The sequence below is a fragment of the Ictalurus punctatus genome, chromosome 16, assembly GCF_001660625.3.
Source record: "Ictalurus punctatus breed USDA103 chromosome 16, Coco_2.0, whole genome shotgun sequence".
Taxonomy (NCBI): domain Eukaryota; kingdom Metazoa; phylum Chordata; class Actinopteri; order Siluriformes; family Ictaluridae; genus Ictalurus; species Ictalurus punctatus.
The window spans coordinates 15,850,836-15,871,666 of NC_030431.2; the positions used below are offsets into that span (position 1 = coordinate 15,850,836).

The 20,831-nt window shown below is 42.4% G+C and overlaps 1 protein-coding gene across 5 annotated transcripts in view; it reads right to left on the reverse strand.

Moving 5' to 3' along the window:
• The window catches only part of cadm2a (cell adhesion molecule 2a), a 435,685-nt gene that overhangs the window by 233,029 nt on the left and 181,825 nt on the right, over positions 1-20,831 (reverse strand). The window contains exon 3 of one of the 5 annotated variants that reach the window (XM_053686620.1): positions 7,075-7,113. The exons of the other annotated variants lie outside the window; for them this stretch is intronic. The gene's annotated coding sequence lies outside the window, so the exon portion shown is untranslated. The remainder of the gene's footprint in view (positions 1-7,074; positions 7,114-20,831) is intronic. 5 annotated transcript variants of the gene reach the window in all.

Here is a 20,831-nt window from a genome sequence, read left to right on the forward strand (position 1 = left end):
AGAAGAAATCAGGACTGTATATATATATAGCACTCAGCAAAAAAGAAACACCACTTTTTCAGGAGACTGTATTTTAAAGATAATTTTGTAAAATCCAAATAAGATTTACGGATCTTTATTGGAAAGGGTTTAAACAATGTTTTTCATGCTTGTTAAATGAACCATAAACAATTATTGCACATGTACCTGTGGAACAGTCTTTAAGACACGAACAGTTTACAGTTGGTAGGCAATTAAGGTCACAGTTACAATAACTTAGGACACTAAAGAGACCTTTCTACTGACTCTGAAAAACACCAGGAGAAAGATGCCTAGGGTTCCTGTTCACCTGCATGAACATGCCATAGGCCTGTTGCAGGGAGGTATGAGGACTGTAGATGTGGCCAAATGTCTGTAATGTAAGACTGTATTACAGGGAGACAGGAAGGACAGCTGATCATCCTTGGAGTGGAAAATTCCATGTAACCAGTTTATGTTTCAGTTGTTGAATTTGTTGATACAAATATTTACCCATGTTAAGAAATTTGCTGGAAATAAAAACAGTGAGATGAGTATATATGTATATGTATATTGCTGAGTATATATGTATATGTATATGTTTATTTGAATATGTATATATAGGCGAGGTGAAAACCAAAAACTGCTAAAACAGAAGAACATTAAGGCTTACCAAATTGCACCTTGATGATCTATCAATAATAATAATAACAACAACAACAACAACAACAACAACAATAATAATAATAGGAAGAAGCTAGTTTGCATGGTGTCATAACATGGTCCTATTCTTTTACCTGGTCAAATTCACAACTATTCATATTTAAAAGGCTAAGGTTATGATTAAGAGCAATGTTAGCACTCCTTTCTTTGCTGTAGACAAACAGTCGGGTATAAGAATGTCTTCCAGAGGGACAGTCCTATGACTCCAATTGTATAACACTGAACAAATTACTCATTCAAATATTTCATGATATCCATCTCATTAAACATTACAACAATGTCAAATTTAGCACAGGTTTAGTAATGTTGGGTTAATCAGTGAACTGAGTATATCTGTATGATTAGCAGGAATACAAGATGTTCAGCAATGCTACTTTTGTACGTCACATACACCTAATGGCTTTACATCTCCTTATTTTAAGACTAGAATATAATCACTGTTAAATGAGATACCATTCCTGCAGTAAGATAAGACCTCTTTTCATTTTCAAAGGCCATTTCTGGAGGAATTTAAAGTGCATTGCATTAAGCTAATGCAGCCCTTATTTTACAGTGCCGGATTGTTCTCAGTCGTTAACCAGCTTGTGAGTGATTCCTCTTTTCATCTTGTTGGACATAAGATAAAATACTTTGTTTATTACAGTTCATTTGTATGCCATGCTTTTTGAAGCCACTATTCTGGTTACATGGCTAGAATGGTTTGACTCAAAAACAAGAAATCTGAATAACTGCAGTCTGAAATGACCTGACAAAACACACAAAACTAACACCTACACACATCTCCTCCTGATGCTCTTCTGTCTCCCATTCAAACAGCATGTCACAATGCAAATGCAATTATTTTAAAACAATTTCCCTGCATTTTACTTTGTGTTGTAAACAGGAAATTAAAGTTTTTTCCCTGTTAGCTAAGCTCACCAAATGCATCACAAGAACAAAATCATATTTATTGTACTTTTCCTCCTCCTTCACCAGCGTATCTGCAATATTTTCAATTCTAAAATGTGTCTGCTTATACAGAATGAAAATTGGCATTTTTTTAATCAGAAGAGCACTTTTCGTCTCTCTAAACATCAGTTAGGTGTAATCAGGCTATAATTTGCTTCGCCTGAATGAGAGGAAAACAAATCTCTCATTTCTGAGGCAGAATGGTAAAGGGTTTTGGCAGGTACAAACAGTGCCTGACTCAAAGTAAGGTGAGGAGAGAGAGAGTTCCAGGTCATCATGACCTTCAAGACTATTTTATATGGCTCTCAGTGCTTGTCAGTGCCTCTGCCACCTTTTGGTTTTGCTCACTGCGGGTTAAGGCATTGATTTGTGTAAAGCTGCTTTGAGACAGCCTGTATTGTGAAAAAGTACTTTAAAAATAAACTAAAATCCTATTCTATTGTTTGTGCACTAAGTCTTGCTTGGACTTGTTCATGACCAGAAGTGGCACAGCCATACTAGAGCCTTGGATCATTTCATAAAAGTGTACTTCACCTTTACCAAAAATCCATTTGAACAAACAACATTTGATGTTAATTAACCAAACCATCAAAAGGCTGATCTGTGTTCATACATGAAAACAGCTAGGGAAGATAGCACATAGAGTTGGACTGTCATTGGAGACTATAATGATGCACAAAACTAACTCAAACAGCCTGTATTTATCTTACACGGGGTTGCAGGTGAGCCTGAAGCCTATCCCAGGGGACTCGGGCACAAGGCAAGGCCACAATCGCACACAAATTCCAAACTATAGACAGTTTGGAAATGACAATCAACCTACAATGCATGTCTTTGGACTGGGAAGAAACACCTGAAGGTGGAATTCGAACCCCCACCCGTGGGGGAATGAGGCAAACGTGCAAACCCTAAGGTACCATGCCCCATACCACGCCCCAACATCAATCCAGCAGGGTCATGGGGGAGACCGGAGCCAAGGGCCTTTGGACTGGGGGAGGAAACTGTAGTTCCTGGAGGAAAGCCCCGAAGAGAACATGCAAACTCCACGTACACGGGGTAGAGGCGGGAATCAAACTCTCAACCTCAGAGGTGCAAGACAAACATGCTAACAACTAACCACCAGGCCCCCTTATAGCAACATGATAATTGAAATTCAGTACAAATTGTATAGCATTTGTGATGTTTATCTAATTCAATAACCACTTTATGACTGGTGTAGAAGCCTTGTGTTTCCTTACTGCTTCCTGGTTTCTCTCATTCCTGCTCGCTGACTGAAAATGTTCACTATAATATTACTAGGGGTGCAATGGATTGCAGTTGATCCGTGCTCCGTACGGATCACAAACCACAGCTTGAAATGCATGTGACCCGTGGATTAATTGCGCATTTTTGTAACTTGCAGATTAATCGTAATTGTTTAACGATCGCAGAGTGAAAGACAGTTTTACTGCCGATATTGCTTTTTAAATAATTTTGTTTAAATAATCCAGAGCAGTCACATGTGTTCACGGGGCATGTTAATCATTCAGCAGTGGCTAGCGGAGGAGCAGATGAACTGGAAAAGCCTCCCGCATCATTCAAATTGCATGTATGGGAGCATTTTGGCTTCCCCGTAAAATATAATGATGATGGAAGTAGGGTTGTGGACAAAACTGTTACAGTATGTAGGCACTGTGGCATGAGAAAGCTACATGAAAGTAGCAATACATTGAGCATGGCAACGCATCTGAAATACCCTCATGCACCATCTTCAGCATGAAGATCGTGCCAGAACTTTACAAACAGGAATAAATCGAAACGGTCACAGACATGTTGCATCTTCTATTGCGATCACCACAGACATGGACGTCAAGGGCTACAGAAAGCTAGGTAACTGTGACTACTCACTACATCATAGTGGAGTGGGAGATGCGAAGTCCGGTGCTACAGACACGCCCCCTCTATGAGAGTCACACAAGCACAAATCTAGTGCAGGTACTGATAGAAGCAGTAGCAGAGTGGAAGTTAAAGAGGCACAATACATGTAGCAATATACCAGTCACCACAGATAATGCCAAGAACCAAGTAAATGCAGTGATAGAAGCGGGACTGGGGCCACAGATAGCTTGCATTGCACATGTGATTAATTTAGCATCCCAAAGGGAAATCTCAGTGAATTAGATGGACCGCATTTGCTTAAGATCAAGCAAGAAATGCTACAGCTACCAGCCCACAAGCTCATACACGATGTCACAACAAGATGGAATTCCACTTATGGCATGTTGGAGCTATCTTGAACAGCAGGCAGCTATATACTATGCACTGACAAAGAAGACACTGAAAAAAAAAACATCAGAGACATTGTCACCTTGTCTGATGATGATGTGAAAGTGGCAGAGGAGATCCTCCAGCTGCTCAAACCTCTCGAAACAGTCGCAACCCTAATGAGCACTGAAAATGCACCGTCTGTGTCCATGATCCTACCTCTGAAAACCAGGATTCTACAATCTATGGCTGCAAATGAGGAAGACAGCACCATTACTAGAGATGCCAAAGCTGCCATTAGAGACAGAAATGTCCTTTTTTTTTTGGTCCGACAAATTATCCGATCCATGACTCGAATAGGAATATAAAACGAATAAAACACAAGCAAGAACAAGGCACGGCTATGATTACCTACATGAGCTCGTGCCTATGGCCAAATCACAGCTGTGCTCTTGTTCATGTGCTACTGGGGAATTGAAGCCCAGTGGTTAGGACATCAGACTACCAATTGGAAGGTTGTGAGCTCAAACCCCACTGTTGCCACTGGTTGGCCCTTGAGCAAGGCCCTTAATGTATAAATGAGATAAATTATCATGTTTATTTATTTGGCAGCATCTGATGTTAGATGATTAAGACACTGACAGCGATACAACTGCTTATTAAACTAAATGTTGTGTGACATGTGAATACTATGTGAATAAATACTGTGTGTGAGACTCTATGTGAATAAAAAGTGGCTTTATATCCATAGCGCTTTAATGTAATCTTGTGATTTATTTTTCTTTTCTTTCTCCTGCTAATGTGCTCTCACTGTAGGTAGTATGTATACAGTATATGTATGTACTACATCTTTTTGCAAATCGGGAAGTGGATATGCATGTGACTAAATACAGTGAGTAGCAGCATCTGCCTGAAAAATCATCAACGTGTCTATCTGGATAGGACTAAATTATCAGATGACTTAAAAGATGGACAAAAACAGTAGGTCATTTAGTATATAATTTTCTCAGGAGAGGAGGGTGAAAAACACATACAGTATCTCACAAAAGTGAGTACACCCCTCGCATTTTTGTAAATATTTCATTATATCTTTTCATGTGACAACACTGAAGAAATGACACTTTGCTACAATGTAAAGTAGTGAGTGTACAGCTTGTGTAATAGTGTAAATTAGCTGTTCCCTCAAAATAACTCAACACATAGCCAATAATGTCCAAACCGCGGGCAACAAAAGTGAGTACACCCCTAAGTAAAAATGTCCAAATTCGGCCCAATTAGCCATTTTCCCTCCCCGGAGTCATGTGACTTGTTAGTGCTACAAGGTCTCAGGTGTGAATGGGGAGCTTGGTGTGTTAAATTTGGTGTCATCGCTCTCACACTCCCTCATACTGATCACTGGAAGTTCAACATGGCACCTCATGGCAAAGAACTCTCTGAGGATCTGAAAAAAAAGAATTGTTGCTCTACATAAAGATGGCCTAGGCTATAAGAAGATTGCCAAGACCCTGACACTGAGCTGCAGCACAGTGGCCAAGACCATACAGTGCCATGGTCGACCAAAGTAGTTGAGTGCATGTGCTCAGCGTCACATCCAGAGGTTGTCTTTGGGAAATGGACGTATGAGTGCTGCCAGCATTGTTGCAGAGGTTGAAGGGGTGGGGGATCAGCCTGTCAGTGCTGAGACTATATGCCGCACACTGCATCAAATTGGTCTGCATGTCTGTCATCCCAGAAGTAAGCCTCTTCTAAAGATGATGCAAAAGAAAGCCCACAAACAGTTTGCTGAAGACAAGCAGACTAAGGACATGGATTACTGGAACCATGTCCTGTGGTCTGATGAGACCAAGATAAACTTATTTGGTTCAGATGGTGTCAAGCGTGTGTGGTGGCAACCAGGTGAGGAGTACAAAGACAAGTGTGTCTGAAAGTGAGAAAGAAAAAAATCATGTATTTATTTATTTTTCACACCAAATTGTTGAGGCCCCCCGGGTGCCCCCTGGCGGTTCCCATTTTCAAAACCACTCGGCTAGGCTGGTGGTGGGAGTGTCATGGTCTGGGACTGCATGAGTGCTGCCGGCACTGGGGAGCTAAAGTTCATTGAGGGAACCATGAATGTCAACATGTACTGTGACATACTGAAGCAGAGCATGATCCCAGCATGTATTCCATCATGATAATGACCCCAAACACACCTCCAAGACGACCATTGCCTTGCTAAAGTCGCTGAGGGTGAAGGTGATGGACTGGCCAAGCATGTCTCCACAACTAAACTCTATTGAGCATCTGTGGGGCATCCTCAAATGGAAGGTGGAGGAGCACAAGGTCTCTAACATCCACCAGCTCCTTGATGTCATCATGGAGTAGTGGAAGAGGACTCCAGTGGCAACCTGTGAAGCTCTGGTGTACTCCATGCCCAAGAGGGTTAAGGCAGTGCTGGAAATAATGGTGGCCACACAAAATATTGACACTTTGGGTCCAATTTGGACATTTTCACTTAGGGGTGTACTCACTTTTGTTGCCAGCGGTTTAGACATTAATGGCTGTGTGTTGAGTTATTTTGAGGGGACAGCAAATATACACTGTTATACAAGCGGTACACTCACTACTTTACATTGTAGCAAAGTGACATTTCTTCAGTGTTGTTACATGAAAAGATTTAATCAAATATTTACAAAAATGTGAGCGGTGTACTCATTTTTGTGAGATACTGTACATGGCTAATCTGGAGGAAATAAAGATCATAGAGGACCACCTGTAAATGATTGAATTACTCCTGGTCCAAATGTCAATTTAATCCTATCCAAATAGGGGCTTCAGACACACCCAGCAAAAGTAGTCACTTCTATTCTATTCTATTCTTTTCTATTATTTACATTTAATACATATTACATCACACAGCAAGAAAACAGTCTACAAGCAGTCTACATACCTTCTTGACTTATTAACACTACAGTCTAAAATGCTTTTCAGCATTTTCAGCACATGGCCAGCCTTATAAGACGCTCACTATAATGGGTTTTTAATTTACATTTAAATTTATTTATTTATTTATTTAACCACAGATCAATATGAGGTACTGAACAAATACACCCAGTTTACTTTCTTGCAACCCTTCTGTTCAGAACAACAGTGTGTCAGCACAACATAAATGAGACATCCTACTTTGACGATCAGGTGAAGCGGTCACAGCAGGGGTCTTACCTACAAAATAAAAGAGAGAGGGAGAGAGAGTGAAACAAAAAACAAAGATGAGGGAGAGAAACAATCTAGCCAATCAATTCAAATCATATTCAGAAGACAGTGAAAGATGAGGGAGGTGACAGAGTTGCTGCGAGGCTTGACACAACCTGTAATTGTTATTTAATCAGTTTACTTCAGTCTGGTAATGTGAGTCGTCTCCTCCCTTTTCTAATTAAACACACATCACCTTTTTCCTCCCAATCTCCTTCAATGCACATGCCCAGAGATTCGCTTGATACATGGCAACACAATTACAGAGAAATTAATTGCAGTAATGGCTTCCCTGGCTGCCAGAAAAGCGGCAATGCATTCATAACGCAGGCTCCTGAGAGGCAGACCCTCACACTGCTCTTGAAGGAGAGAGGTCACTCGTTCGTTTCGTACTCATTCATCTTGTCCCAGGAGGAGCCGTACAGCGTGAGGAGGCCACTCACATCTGCTTTGTGTGGCTTCACACAGCTGCTCACTGACTGAGAATGATGCGGGTGGGCAGGGAAGTCGTGTTCAGGTCAGACCTGGGATGCTAGGTCTGAAACACTAGCACGAAGAAACAGTAGCACACTAGCTTCTGTGTAGAGGCACAATAGGCACTAAATAAACAGTGCAGATGAAAAAATCTGATCCCCACAAAGTCTGCTTTTTTGTCAAATCGGTAGGAATAGATAAGCGAGAATCAACATTTTTAAAAACATTTTTGCTAATCCATACACATAAATGCCACTGCTAAATGCTTTACAACAGTAAAAATCAAAACTTGAAATGACTAACAAGAGTAAAAAAAATCAAATCAATTTAAATATGTCTAATTGCGAGGAAAATCAATATTAAAAAGTGTGTTTTGCACCCAAGTGAAAACAGCACTGGCCACAGACTGTTTGCTAAATAACAGCAACATTAACAAAGCTACCCAGCTACTGAAACACAACACTGTGCTAATGTGTTAAGCAGCTGGATAATGCTACAAGCATTAGACATTTGTTTTCAGGTAATGTTAGAATAATTTTAATGTGTACCACCGTAATTTCTGGACTATAAGCCGCTACTTTTTTCACACCCTTTGAACACTGCGGCTTAAACAATGATGCGGCTAATTTATGGATTTTTACAGGCTAACGAGTTTCATGCCGCCAAAACATTTAGCCTCGTCACATCGGACCAATGAACTTACCGAACAGGTACAGTGGACCAATGAAACTGTTCAAATTAAATCAAACGCACTCAAACTAAATTCTTCAGATCAGTCATTATGCGCTTAATGCACACCCCCTCATCATGGAAAACACACGAAGAAATGCATATGATGGAGCTTACAAGTTAAAGGCAATCGATCTGGCTGTCGAAGAAGGAAATAGCATGCGAAGAGCAACTTTTGCTCAAGTCTGCCAGTGGATCCTAACAGCGTGGAGCAGTGTCAAAAAATTTACTATCACCAATGGTTTTCGAAAGGCTAGACTGCTGCGTGATGAAGAGGACAGCAGAAGCTCAAGGGCAAATTTGCCTCGAGACATAAGTGACATCGAGAGCAACAACGAAAGAGAGACTGAGGAAGTGTGTGACGAAGTACTGGTAATTCTGAGGCTGTTCAATTCCGACACTGAAGAAGACGATTTTAGTGGTTTTAGTGCGCAGGAGGAAGATGAAGATAGCGATCAATGACTTTTCCTGGTAGGCAACTGTATTTTTAATTTTTTTAACCAGCCGTGTTACAGGCACTGTTCAGAAAAAAGCATTTACGGTACGTATTTAATTAAAAGTTAAAAAATCTTTCTGTGTAACACCTTTCTGTGTAAATATCTCATGTTACAACGTGGACACCTGCAGCTTATAGACAAGTGCGACCTATATATGTACAATTTTTTTTTTCTTTTTAAAGTTAGTGGGTGCGGCTTATATTCAGGTGCGCTCAATAGTCCGAAAATTACGGTAATTAAAACCAAGCACTAGCAAGCTAGCTTATATTAGAATATTACAGTAAATTGTGTAAACCAGTAGCCATTTTCAAAATCATGCTAGCTAATATTAGACTACAGTGTGTAAGCCAAGATCACTAGCAAATTAGCTGAGTTTAGTTTTAGTATGTCATCATGTACTGTATACCAGTAGCCAGAAACGAGCAAAAAAAAAAAATAAATAAATAAAAATTGGATCAGCTAAATGGTGTTACAAATGTATTGGAATATTTTTAAAAAAAGATTGTAAATTAAACATCATTGTGTTTAGGAGCAGTTTGTTTAGAATATTTATCAGAATGTAAAACAATTTACTTTCTCAGAGGAAGAACATTAAGTATGAAAAGTGTTTGAAAGCAATGTGTTTTTGCATACGACTAGATAACTGAGGACTTACAGTTAATCTTAATCTGTCCTCTGAGAAGCTAGAAATAAATAACTCCAAGTTATAGTAGTGTATACCCAGCACAGTGGACATAAACATATAGACACATAAATCTGATGAAATAAACCCTAAACGCACGTAGCTATTGATCTTTAAAAGTTAAGAAGGCATAGATAAATGCTACTCACAGACAAGCTGACAAAAGGTCACACTTCAGACTCTGCTCAAGGAAGATGGTCATTATTGGATGTCGAGGCCCTACTGTAAATCTCATTCTTTTATGGCCTTGGCTTTGAGGCATTTAAGAGCGTAATAATGCAGTAAGCTTTCAGCAGTGTTCTTTAGTTCACACACCCTGGCTCCAGTACTGGAGAATTAGCCGTGTGATGAATGAGATTGCTTCTCCATTCAGCCTTCCTCACCTCATTTGGTGACTTTTCACACCTGACGTTTCAGGGGATGATAATAAACGTATGATCGTTGAGGCCATCTCGAAAATGAAGATCATTTCATCTCCGTAAGAGAGCTGAGATAAAATCTTTCATTCCGCAAATTAATGGGAGGTTCACATAAAAAATAAAATAAATAAAAAAGCAGATGATTTTCTCTCTCAATAACTCACCAAAAGGCCAGTTTTACAAAGATTTTTCACTGCATCGGAAACGCTGACCTCGAGTCACTGTTTTTTCTATTATCTCCCAATGAATGCTATTGTAAAAAAATGGATGGGATCTGATCTCTGATCAGCACTTTTACTCTCTGACATTTGCATGGGTCCAGGAATTAGACTTTACTTGCGGAAGATAAGAAATGGAGCTCTGAGAGATAGGGGCCACTCTAAATTTGAAACAGTCATCTGACTGCGATAAATGAGAGCACTTTATCTGTCAGTTGAAGTGGATAGATCTTTATTCATTAGACAGGTTTATCCAGCAGAAGCTTACATCGTCTCATCTGACCCTGCCATCAGTGTGCCCTTTCCTGATTTCTTTTTAAAGCATAGTAATGATAAAGGAAAATGGTGATCACATCTGTTGCTTCTGTCAGCAAATCCTGAACTGCCCTCAATAAAACCGATTAGGACACAGTAAAAAACAAAATGTAACTCAAATTATCCTCAAATGCATGGACGTTTCACTAGCCATCAGTACATGCGCTGGAAGGCAGCAGGGGTATGAGCGGGACTTTTGGAGACCCAGGACTTATATCTAATAGAGACGGATCTACAAGCTGTGATAATAGTGTTTAATTGCCAAGCCATTATATTCACAAAAACAAATATCAAACAAAATTAATGCTGCTAAATTTTTTGGTTTTGTTTGTCACTCCTCAAAAATACAATGCAAAATACAAACATCCAACACAAAATTCACATTTGTTCACACATATGGCATTTTAATAATTGTTCAAAACAGATGAAGGGTGAAGGAGATGTATTTAAGGGTTACAACTGATCATCAGAATGGTTAAATGGCTAATTAGATAAAGAGCTGTGTCAGTAAATATTATTCTCATTTCAACAAGAATCACTGACTTATTGACTCAGCTCAGAATTAGCAAATAAGCGATAATGATTAGACATAGCCACACACTGGTGTTGTTTCTGCATGTGTTTCTGTTTCACTTCCATGTGCAAGGTCATGTCTGCAATCTCCTCCGATTGCAAGCTGCAGTATTTCATTCACTGGCACATTAATGCAGTTCTGAATCTTCCAGCACCTCAAAAGGCCATTAATATCAACAGCACAAACACACAGGGTGTCTCCTTGCTCTGGCACAGACCTTTAAAGCACTGTGGGTCTATCCAGATAACCTTCCCTCTAGCAGCCAATACTGTCAAGGAGAATTGTGCTCATGTCAGCTGAAGGCAGCAGAAGAGAAAAAGAGATGGAGAGCGAGAGAAAGACAGATAGATATATGAGAGAAATGCATTGCCTAAAGACCGTAAGAGCATTCATAAACTGTGCTACTGGGCATAAGCATATATCGTCTCTCCCTGCCTTATGTTTGTTGAGAAGGTGGATGCTTTCAGACTAGGAGGATAGCTATAGTTTTTTTTGCTGTTATTTTGAAAACAAAATAAGCTTTATTTAAAAAAATTGTTTCCAATGTGATACTCAAAGTGACTCGTTCTCTAAATGAACATGAAAGCCAAATTTTAGTGCCTTTTTAGTCTTTTTCTCTAGTTTAGGGTATCTGTTCAGGTCAAAAATTAAACCATTAAAGATGGTGATATGTATTAAAAATATATAAATAATAAGTAGAAAAATTATAGTAAAAGAAGATGAATTCATCTTTCATCTTCGGCAACTGCTTTATCCTGGTTAGGGTCAGGGGGAATCCATGAGGTGAGAATACACCCTTGGATTTGACACCAGACCATAGCATTAGTAAAAAAAAATTGTTAGTCTCGTATATACCCAAGAATCTGAAGGGATTTTGTATGTTCTTTTCCAAACCAATTTTCCATCCATCCATCCATTTTCTGTACCGCTTATACTACACAGGGTCATGGGGAGCCTGGAGCCTATCCCAGGGGACTCAGGGCACAAGGCAGGGGACCCTCTGCATGGGGTGCCAACCGCTCACACACTCACACACCCATTTACACCTATTATTTATATTATAAATAGCTAGCTGAAATTGTGAATTTTAAAGGACCAATTTGTAATTTTTCAAGCCCTCTGCTCTCTGTGAGTTGAATTTCAAACTACAGGGGAAACATTACCAAGGGTTCATTTCCCCCAAAAAACTTAATCTGATCTGTAAAAACTCCTTGTGAATTTCCTTGTGGAAAAAAAAAAAAAAAAAAAAAAACAGAGGCAAAACTGAGTAGGTATCAAATTCATCAAATATATCTTTGACACATTATCATTATGGGTCTATCAACATTTTTTTAAAATTACATTCCACAGATTTATAATACATATCATTATTATATTGCTATAAAGTCACAAGAGATGATCTGGGTCAATAAGACATTAATTGCTAAGGCATGAACAGAACATGAGTCCTAAATGTCGGTCGGTCTCCTGGCTAAGGAGAAAAGAGGAAAACATAAACTGCAGTCCATGGTGAAGTGCAGTTTAATGGCGGCTGTCTGAATGGCTCTCCCTGTCATGCCACTATAATGAGAGTACTGGAGAGCACACATAAGGAGCACCAATGGCCCACGACACAGCCAGACCCCCAGCTTTTTCCCATCGTTAGACGCTTTCTCCTCTCTTTCCCTCACTCCCTTTGTTTATGGGCTCTTCATCTCTTTCTTTTGCTTCTACCTCCTTCTGTGAGTGGTGTTTCCTTCCTGTTATCTCTCTCTCTGATAGAGATCAATAGGAAGTGCAGATTAAATTTTTTTTTTTTTTTTTTTTTTTACCAGAAATATAGGATTATTTCTTAGTATTTCTCATTGATGCTTAGGTACACCTATGTGTTTCAGGACCCACCTAACGGAATCAGTGGAATGTTAACTGTAGTCAGGGTTGTAACCTAACCTGTAGCCCGAAGATTTTTTGTTTAACCCCGAATAATTCTCCACTTGGAGTGGTTTGTCACTACGTAACCGAACATCAGAAAAGAAGACGGCAGTGTTGTAATTTTGTATCTTTAGTGAACAGAGTATTGTATTTTATCTTCAGTGAATGGAAGCGAGAACAATCAGACAGGGTTTACAGTAAAGTACATGGAAATGCAGGTCTCAATTCTGCTAAATACTAACTCAAACTGTGAGGGACAAATGGATATATGGTGATTTTTTATTATTATACTTTTTTTTTTTTTACCAGTAAAGAGACTGAAACCGAAACACTTGCATTCTCTCATGCTGAGCAGGAAAACGTCGGGGTTACGCATGTAACCCTGTTCCCTGAGAAGGGAACGAGACGTTGCATTTAGCATAACAGTATGGGAGCACCTTGCGTGCGTGACCGGTATCTGAAGCTTGTGTAAAATCATGCCTCTACTTATAGGCCTGCCATGATCAGGTGACGTGGCAATTAAGCGCATCGCATGATATATATATGGCAGCTGTGAACCACGCCGCCAGCCTCTATTATCTGAAGCGAAGACACAATTCACAGGCCTGCCCTGGTATGACAATGCTATGCAACGTCTCGTTCCCTCCTCAGGGAACAGGGTTACATGCGTAACCCCGACGTTCCCTTTCAAAGGGAACTTTGACATTGCATTTAGCATAACAGTATGGGAACGGGAATACCCATGCCGTCATACCGAGGGTACGGCCTGTTCAAAAATACCCAAGCCTGAGGGTCACTGTAAGACACTCGAGCCCGAGGTGGAATGAATATCCAGGTTGTAAGAATGAATGAATGTGTGTGGCATAGACCACCCTGCAGCCGCTTACACATCCTGCAAGGATACCCCTTCGGACAAAGCCTTCGACGAGGAGACTGCCCTAGTGGAATGAGCTCTTATGCCCAGAGGTGTGACGAGACTGCGTGCCTCGTAAGCCATAGAGATTGCTTCTACTGTCCAGTTAGAGATGTGCTGCTTTGACACAGCATCACCTTTACTGTCGCCACCAAAGCAGACCAGCAGCTGCTCTGACTTACGCCACTGGCCGGAGCGGTGGACGTAAGTACAGAGAGCCCTTACTGGACACAGCAGGTGCATCCTCTCTTGTTCCGGTGTGAGGAACGGAGGAGGGCAGAAGGCCTGCAACACCACAGGGTGGGCAGCCGATGTAGGCACATTAGGATTATAATCCAGCCTAGGGTACAGGAAGGCCTTGGCTAGTCCAGGGCAAAGTCAAGGCAGGAGGGGGCAACCGAGAGAGCTTGTAGATCTCCCACTCGCTTGAGAGATGTCAGGGCCAGTAGAAGAGCTACCTTTAGAGTCAGAAGCTTCTCAGAGGCTGACTCTAAGGGCCTAAATGGGGCCCCTGACACACCTTCCAAGACCACAGAAAGGTCCCAGGAAGGTATTTGTGGCCTGCAGATTGGCCTCAGCCGTCTGACACCACGCATGAACCTCGAAGTTAGAGGATGTTGCCCCACAGAGGCTCCATCAACATGGGTGTGGCTGGCCGAAATGGTGGCCACGTAAACCCTGATTGTAGAAGGAGCCAACCCTGCTGAGAAACGTTCTTGTAAGAACTCCAGGACTGTAGCTATTGCGCAGGTCATGGGTCTAGCTGACGTTCCTTGCACCACAAGACAAAAAGCCACCACTTGAGCGCATACAATTGGTGCTCTAGCATTTAACATGGTCTCTACAACCTCAGTTGTGAGACCAGAATCAATGGGCTGGTGCCCCTCAGGGACCAGACCCACAGTTTCCATAGTTCTGGCCGAGGGTGATAAATCAGCCCTCCGGCTTGAGACAGTAGGTCCCTGCGGATGGGAATCTCCCAAGGAGTGCCGTCGAGCAGGGACATTATCTCCGAGAACCATATTCGAGCTGGCCAATAAGGTGCTACTAGCAGCAGACTTAGATGGTCTTGGCGAACTCTCGCTAGAACTTGTGGGAGCAGAGCGATCGGGGGGAAGGCATATAGACGTGACCTCGGCCACGTGTGCACCATGGCGTCCAGCCCCAATGGTACAGGAGGAGTGAGGGCAAACCACAGCGGGCAGTGTGTTGTCTCCTTGGAGGCGAACACATCCACTTCCGCTTGTCCGAACCTCTGCCACCACCTGTGGATGGAGCCTCCAACCCCCGGGCCTCAGCCCCTGCCTCGACAGGATGTCTGCCCCTTGTACATTGCACTCACTGACAAGAACTTTCCCTCTGCCCAAAGAAGGATTAGTTGCGCCTGCCTAAACAGGGGGCGTGAACGTAACCCTCCCTGGTTGTTGATATATGAGACCACAGCTGTGTTGTCTGACACAACTAGCACATTGTGACCTCTCAACTGAGGAAGAAAGAACTTCGGTGCTAGGAATACGGCCCGCATCTCTAGGCGATTTATATGCCACTCCAGATGAGGGCCGCTCCAAAGACCGTGAGCTGGACAGCCATTTAAGACTGCACCCCAGCCCATGAGGAACGCGTCTGTCAGTACCGTCTTGCAGTAAGGGGACGCCCCTAGAGTGTGACCCGAGGCTAGGAACTGCGGGCACCTCCAAATACTCAGAGCACATAGGTATCGCCGCATGACACTGATTACACTCAGAGGTTTCATCCTCGGATGAAACCCGCGACTTTTCAGCCACCACTGAAACGGTCTCATGTGCAATAGGCCCAACAGTATGACGTTGGCTGCTGCTGCCATAAGGCCCAACAGCATCTCGTAAAGGCTGGAGGGGATGCCCAGACCAGCTTTATCTTGCTCAAAGTTGATAGGATCGATTGTACACGTGTTGGGGATAGAAACGCCCTCATCGTAGTAGAATCCCATATAACCCCTAGAAAAGTTGTTCTCTGCACTGGAGAAAGGATACTTTTCTTGAGGTTCAACCTGAGCCCCAAGCTCCTCATGTGGGCGAGAGCAACATCTCGATGTTGAACCGCCTGTTCCCTGGATCGTGCTAGAATTAACCAGTTGTCCAGGTAGTTCAGTACACGGATGTCACGGAGTCTGCACTTTGTGAAGGTGCGAGGGGATAAAGCTAGCCCAAAGGGAAGAACCCGAAATTGGTATGTGTTTTCTCCAAACGCAACCCTCAGGAACTTCCTGTGACTGGGCCATATTCCTATGTGGAAATATGCATCTTTCAGATCTATCGTCACAAACCAGTCCTCGGACTGAATCTGTGGCACGATAAGTTTGAGCATCAGCATCTTGAACCTGTATGTCCGAAGAGTACGGTTCAGATGACGCAGATCTAAAATTGCTCTTTTTTGAGCACTGAACTGGAACTGGTAACCCTTTTCTATGGTAGACAGAACCCATGGGGACACATTTGGCAGTCGTTTCCACGCTGCCAAATGGTGTTTCAGTGATGTTAGCTTTTCCACATTTTGTTGGGGGGAAAGTATCAGATTTCCGTCGCCCTGTGAGAGCTCGCTGACCAGAGAAGACTGAAAACGTGGGATGGCCTTGGCCAGGGCAGGCCCTACAGTAGCACTGGGGGCTAGTTGCCCTAGCAGCCTCTTGTCCCCTGATACGTCCATCCGTGGCCCATCAGGACCGTTCCTTCCTTGCCTGCTTTGCTTTTATGATCATTCTTAGATCAGGCCTCTTATCAGGCTGTGGCTGTGGCCGCCCGGTCCCCCTGGCTTTCTGCAGGGGGAGGCGGGCCGCCACACTCATCTTCTGCGTCTCCCTCGCACCAGCACTGGCTCGGGCTCCATTCATGGAGGCCCGTGCGAACTCGACACAGCGGGGAAGGAACTGGCTGAACGCTGCTGTTTGCTGTTTTGCCTCGCAAAACCTGTCGGCGATGACATTGACCGTGCCGCCAAACAGGCCGGAAGGTTTAACAGGGGCGTTCAGCAAGGAGACCTTATCTTTGTCCCCCATCCCTGAGAGGTTGAGCCATAGGTGCCTCTCCACCACAACCAGGCTACCCACTGAACGGCCGATTTGGCAGGCCGTTTGTTTGGTCGCCCGGAGAGATAAATCTGTGGCGCGGCGCAGCTCTGCCACTGCCTCGGGCCCAATTCCCTCACCAGTTTCTAGCTCACTCAGCAGGTCTGCTTGGTAGGCCTGCAACACTGCCAATGTATGCAGGGACCCACAAGCAAGACCCGCTGCCGCATAGGCTTTGCCCACCAGCGCCGAAGTGGCTTTACATGGCTTCGAAGGTAAAGTTGGCCTCCCTAAATTACCTGCCATTGATGGAGAGAGGTGGCTCGCAAGCACCTCCTCCACCTTTGGCATCGCTACATAGCCGTGTTGCTCACTCCCCATGATGGCTGAGTAATCAGACGTTGCGGGGTTATAAACACGGCTAGTGTATGGTTTTCTCCAGAAACGTGATATCTCTTCATGCACTTCTGGGAAAAAGGGGAGTTTTTTTCCCGAGCCACTTCCTCTTCCCCGGGCCAGTCTATATTCAACTTTTCAACTGCCCTAGTGGTTACCTCAAACAGCTCTTTATATGCTTGAGAGCCGCTGTCGGTTTTTGGTGCAGTGGCACCCTCTACGGACTCCTCGGAGTCAGCGAGGGTGTTTTGGCTTTCCATAGGGGAAGGAGGAGTCGCGACGCGAGCTCTAAGGTCAGGCGGAGAGCCAGACCCAGAAGACATAGCAAGACATAGAGCAGTGCTCATCTCTGGCTCCTCTTCCAAATCCATACAAGAACCCAAGGACCTGAGCCGGCTGGCTGCCTCGGCAACGGCCGGCCCAGATCCGTGAGGCTCTGAAACCCAACTCCTTTGGACGAGAAGAGAGCGAGCTGAGAGCGTAGTTGCCTAATCGTGAAACGTTCACAATGCTGACAGTCAGACCCCTCGAGGGCTGCTGTAGCATGCTCTATGCTCAAACACTTCACGCAGAAAGCGTGTCCGTCTCCTCCCATGATGAACCGGGAGCAAGGCGTAACACACTTCCTGAAATCCCTCTTGCTCATTCTTTCACTTTCTTTTCTTTTCTTTTTCTAAAAAAGGGATAGAAAAGTTAAGAGATATTGAGAAATATAGAGTAGAAATGAAGCGTTTCTTTTTCTTTTGTCACACAAACAACAGACATGCAGTCCTGCTGAAGATAATAAGGCTGGCGGCGTGGTTCACGGGTGCCATTTATATATCATGCGACGCGCTTAATTGCCATGTCAACTGATCATGGCAGGCCTATAAGTAGAGGCATGATTTTACACAAGCTTCAGATACCGGTCAAGCGCGCAAGGCGCTCCCATACTGTTATGCTAAATGAAACGTTGAAGTTCCCTTTGAAAAGGAACAGGGTGTGTAAATGTCTATATGAGTTACAAGTTATGTGAACAAGAAATGAGCAGAGCATAAGGACAGTTAACATACTTTGCATGGCACTGTAGTCGGCTAAACCCATACAATAATAGTTTAGTTGTGCCGCCCCTTGGCTGGTGACACCAAACTAGCCTAGTCTTGCGTTAGATAGCCAAAAAGTCCTGCAAACAGTAATAATACCCGATGCAAGTTTTATGATAAATCCAACTTTTTGTCCAATTTTCACATTTTATAAGCAATTAGCCCTCTGGTGTAAGAAAAAAAAAATGCATGGACTAAATACAGTCTACTTCGAAGTACGATTTTCAAAGTTTTTTGATGGAGAAGAATCAGCCCCAGATGATTAACAGTCCAGCTAATGCCCCTGACTGTAGCCTCACTCTCGAAAGCCTTATCATAAAGTCTTAGACGTCATCTTGATTGTCCGGATGCCAGTCTGGCTTTCTGTTTGTCACTTAACTGTCTAATACATTATTTATTGCAATGTGTTGTTCTGTCTAAACATAGCATGTTTGTTTTGTCCTGTGGTTTTGTGTTGTTTTTTTCTGCTCGCTCTCTGCTTTGTGTTGTCATTGATTACTTGCAAGTGCATCATAGTGAATAATTAGGTATGTGATGAAAAAAAAAAATAGACATTAAGGAGGGAATCAGGTACCATGAATATTTAATAGAGATTTCAACAAGCAAGGTTGATGTGGTTTATTTTTGATGAATTTTGTATCCTAAAATGAGGTGCAATCATTACTTTTGTCTAAAACCTTCACGAAAAAAAGTGAGACCATATTTACAGCAGGGCTTTTTTTTTTACAGACCCTTTTAACTGTAAAATACATTTTAAAGGACCCTGCATTAACCATCATCCACCTATTCAATGAATATTAGTTTTGTTATTTAAATGTGGGAAATGGGAAGTGGTTAAGACATTGTACTACTAATCGGAAAGTTGTGAGCTCAGCACCGCTAAGCTGCCACTGCTGGGCCCTTGAGCAAGGCCCTTAACTGCTCAGGTGTGTAAATGAAATAAATGTAAGTTGCTCTGGATAAGGGCGTCTGCCAAATACCTAAAATGTAAAATGTGTACAATAATATTTTAGCTATTTATTGGAGCAATACAGCATTTTATTCCTGAAATGTCCAATTTGACATTGTTTATAGGCTGATTATATAAACTGATTAATAAATATAACTGAGGTGATTTTAGGTTGTGTTTTAACCACTGTCAGGAGAAAAAATCACATGCATCATGGGAACCACTGATTTAGACATTTGATAGCATACAGCGAGTTACATTTAGGTTACATTTAGAGTAGATGAATTTTATATTTGTAAAGATCTAGAATCTTTTAGTCTGGAAAGGTTTTTTTTTTTTTTACCTTGAAAGTTTAGATAATGGTTCTTTTGGGGAATTGTTTTGGCAGACCCTGAGCACTACCTCAGCTAATAACATGTTATCCTCAGGACATCCTAAGGATATTATTTTGTAGGGTCTAAGAAACATAAAAAGAAACATCCTATCCATCCATCCATTTTCTGTACAGCTTATCCTACACAGGGTCGCGGGGAGCCTGGAGCCTATACCAGATAGAGTGACCAGACGTCCTGCATTGTGTTGTAATGCACAGTATTTTAGACCTTTGTCCCTGAGATGATGTCCCGCATTTTGATTGGAAATAAGTTTGAACAGACTAAGGGTGGAAGCAGGGGCTTGCTCAAGCGCTGGTTTGTGAATGGAGCTGGAGACCGGTAAGGACTGCACACCTCTGGGGAATTATAGGCTACTTATGAATGTTCTGTGTTGCAGTGAGCCGAGGTGAGAATAAAAACTGGAGAGACGGGCTCCTTGAAAGACAGAGAGAGCCAACTAGCACAGAGCCATGTGTGCGCGTGGGTGTGTCTATAAAATAAAACAGCTGAAATGCGAAAATAAAAAATAAAAAATAAAGCGCCTCTTGAGGTATTCTAAGCCTGCCTCCAGCTTCCTTGTTTCCTACCCAAATCTGGGAGTCTTACACTAAGGGTTTTTTTGTCATGTTTCTACAATAATATTTCAGTAAGTTATAAACTGAAATAGACGGAAAACATCAGTTACATCGCTGACAAAGCAATCGTCCCCAGGGGCGGTGGCCAAATCTGACATTCATCCAATGGCTATGAAGAAAGTATTGAAGTCTGTCATCAAAAGGCTGTCAGCTTTCCCTCAAACTAGACACATGTGAGGTCAAGCCATAGAAATCCTTTTTTCCACTTACTTTTTTTATGCAGTAATTTTTCTCATTGTTGCATTGTTTTATACAAAATACATAAATCTAAATAAATATAAATGGGCAGAGTGTACATGTTTCTTATTCATTCAGATAGATATCAAAATGGTAGGCCTCTGTGTGTCAGAAATATGTCCCACATTGTCCCAGACAAACTTACTACTTGTCCCACATTTGGTCTGTTTGCATCTGGTCACCCTAATGCTAGGGGACTTGGGACGGGATGCCAACCCATCGCAGGGCACAATTACATTC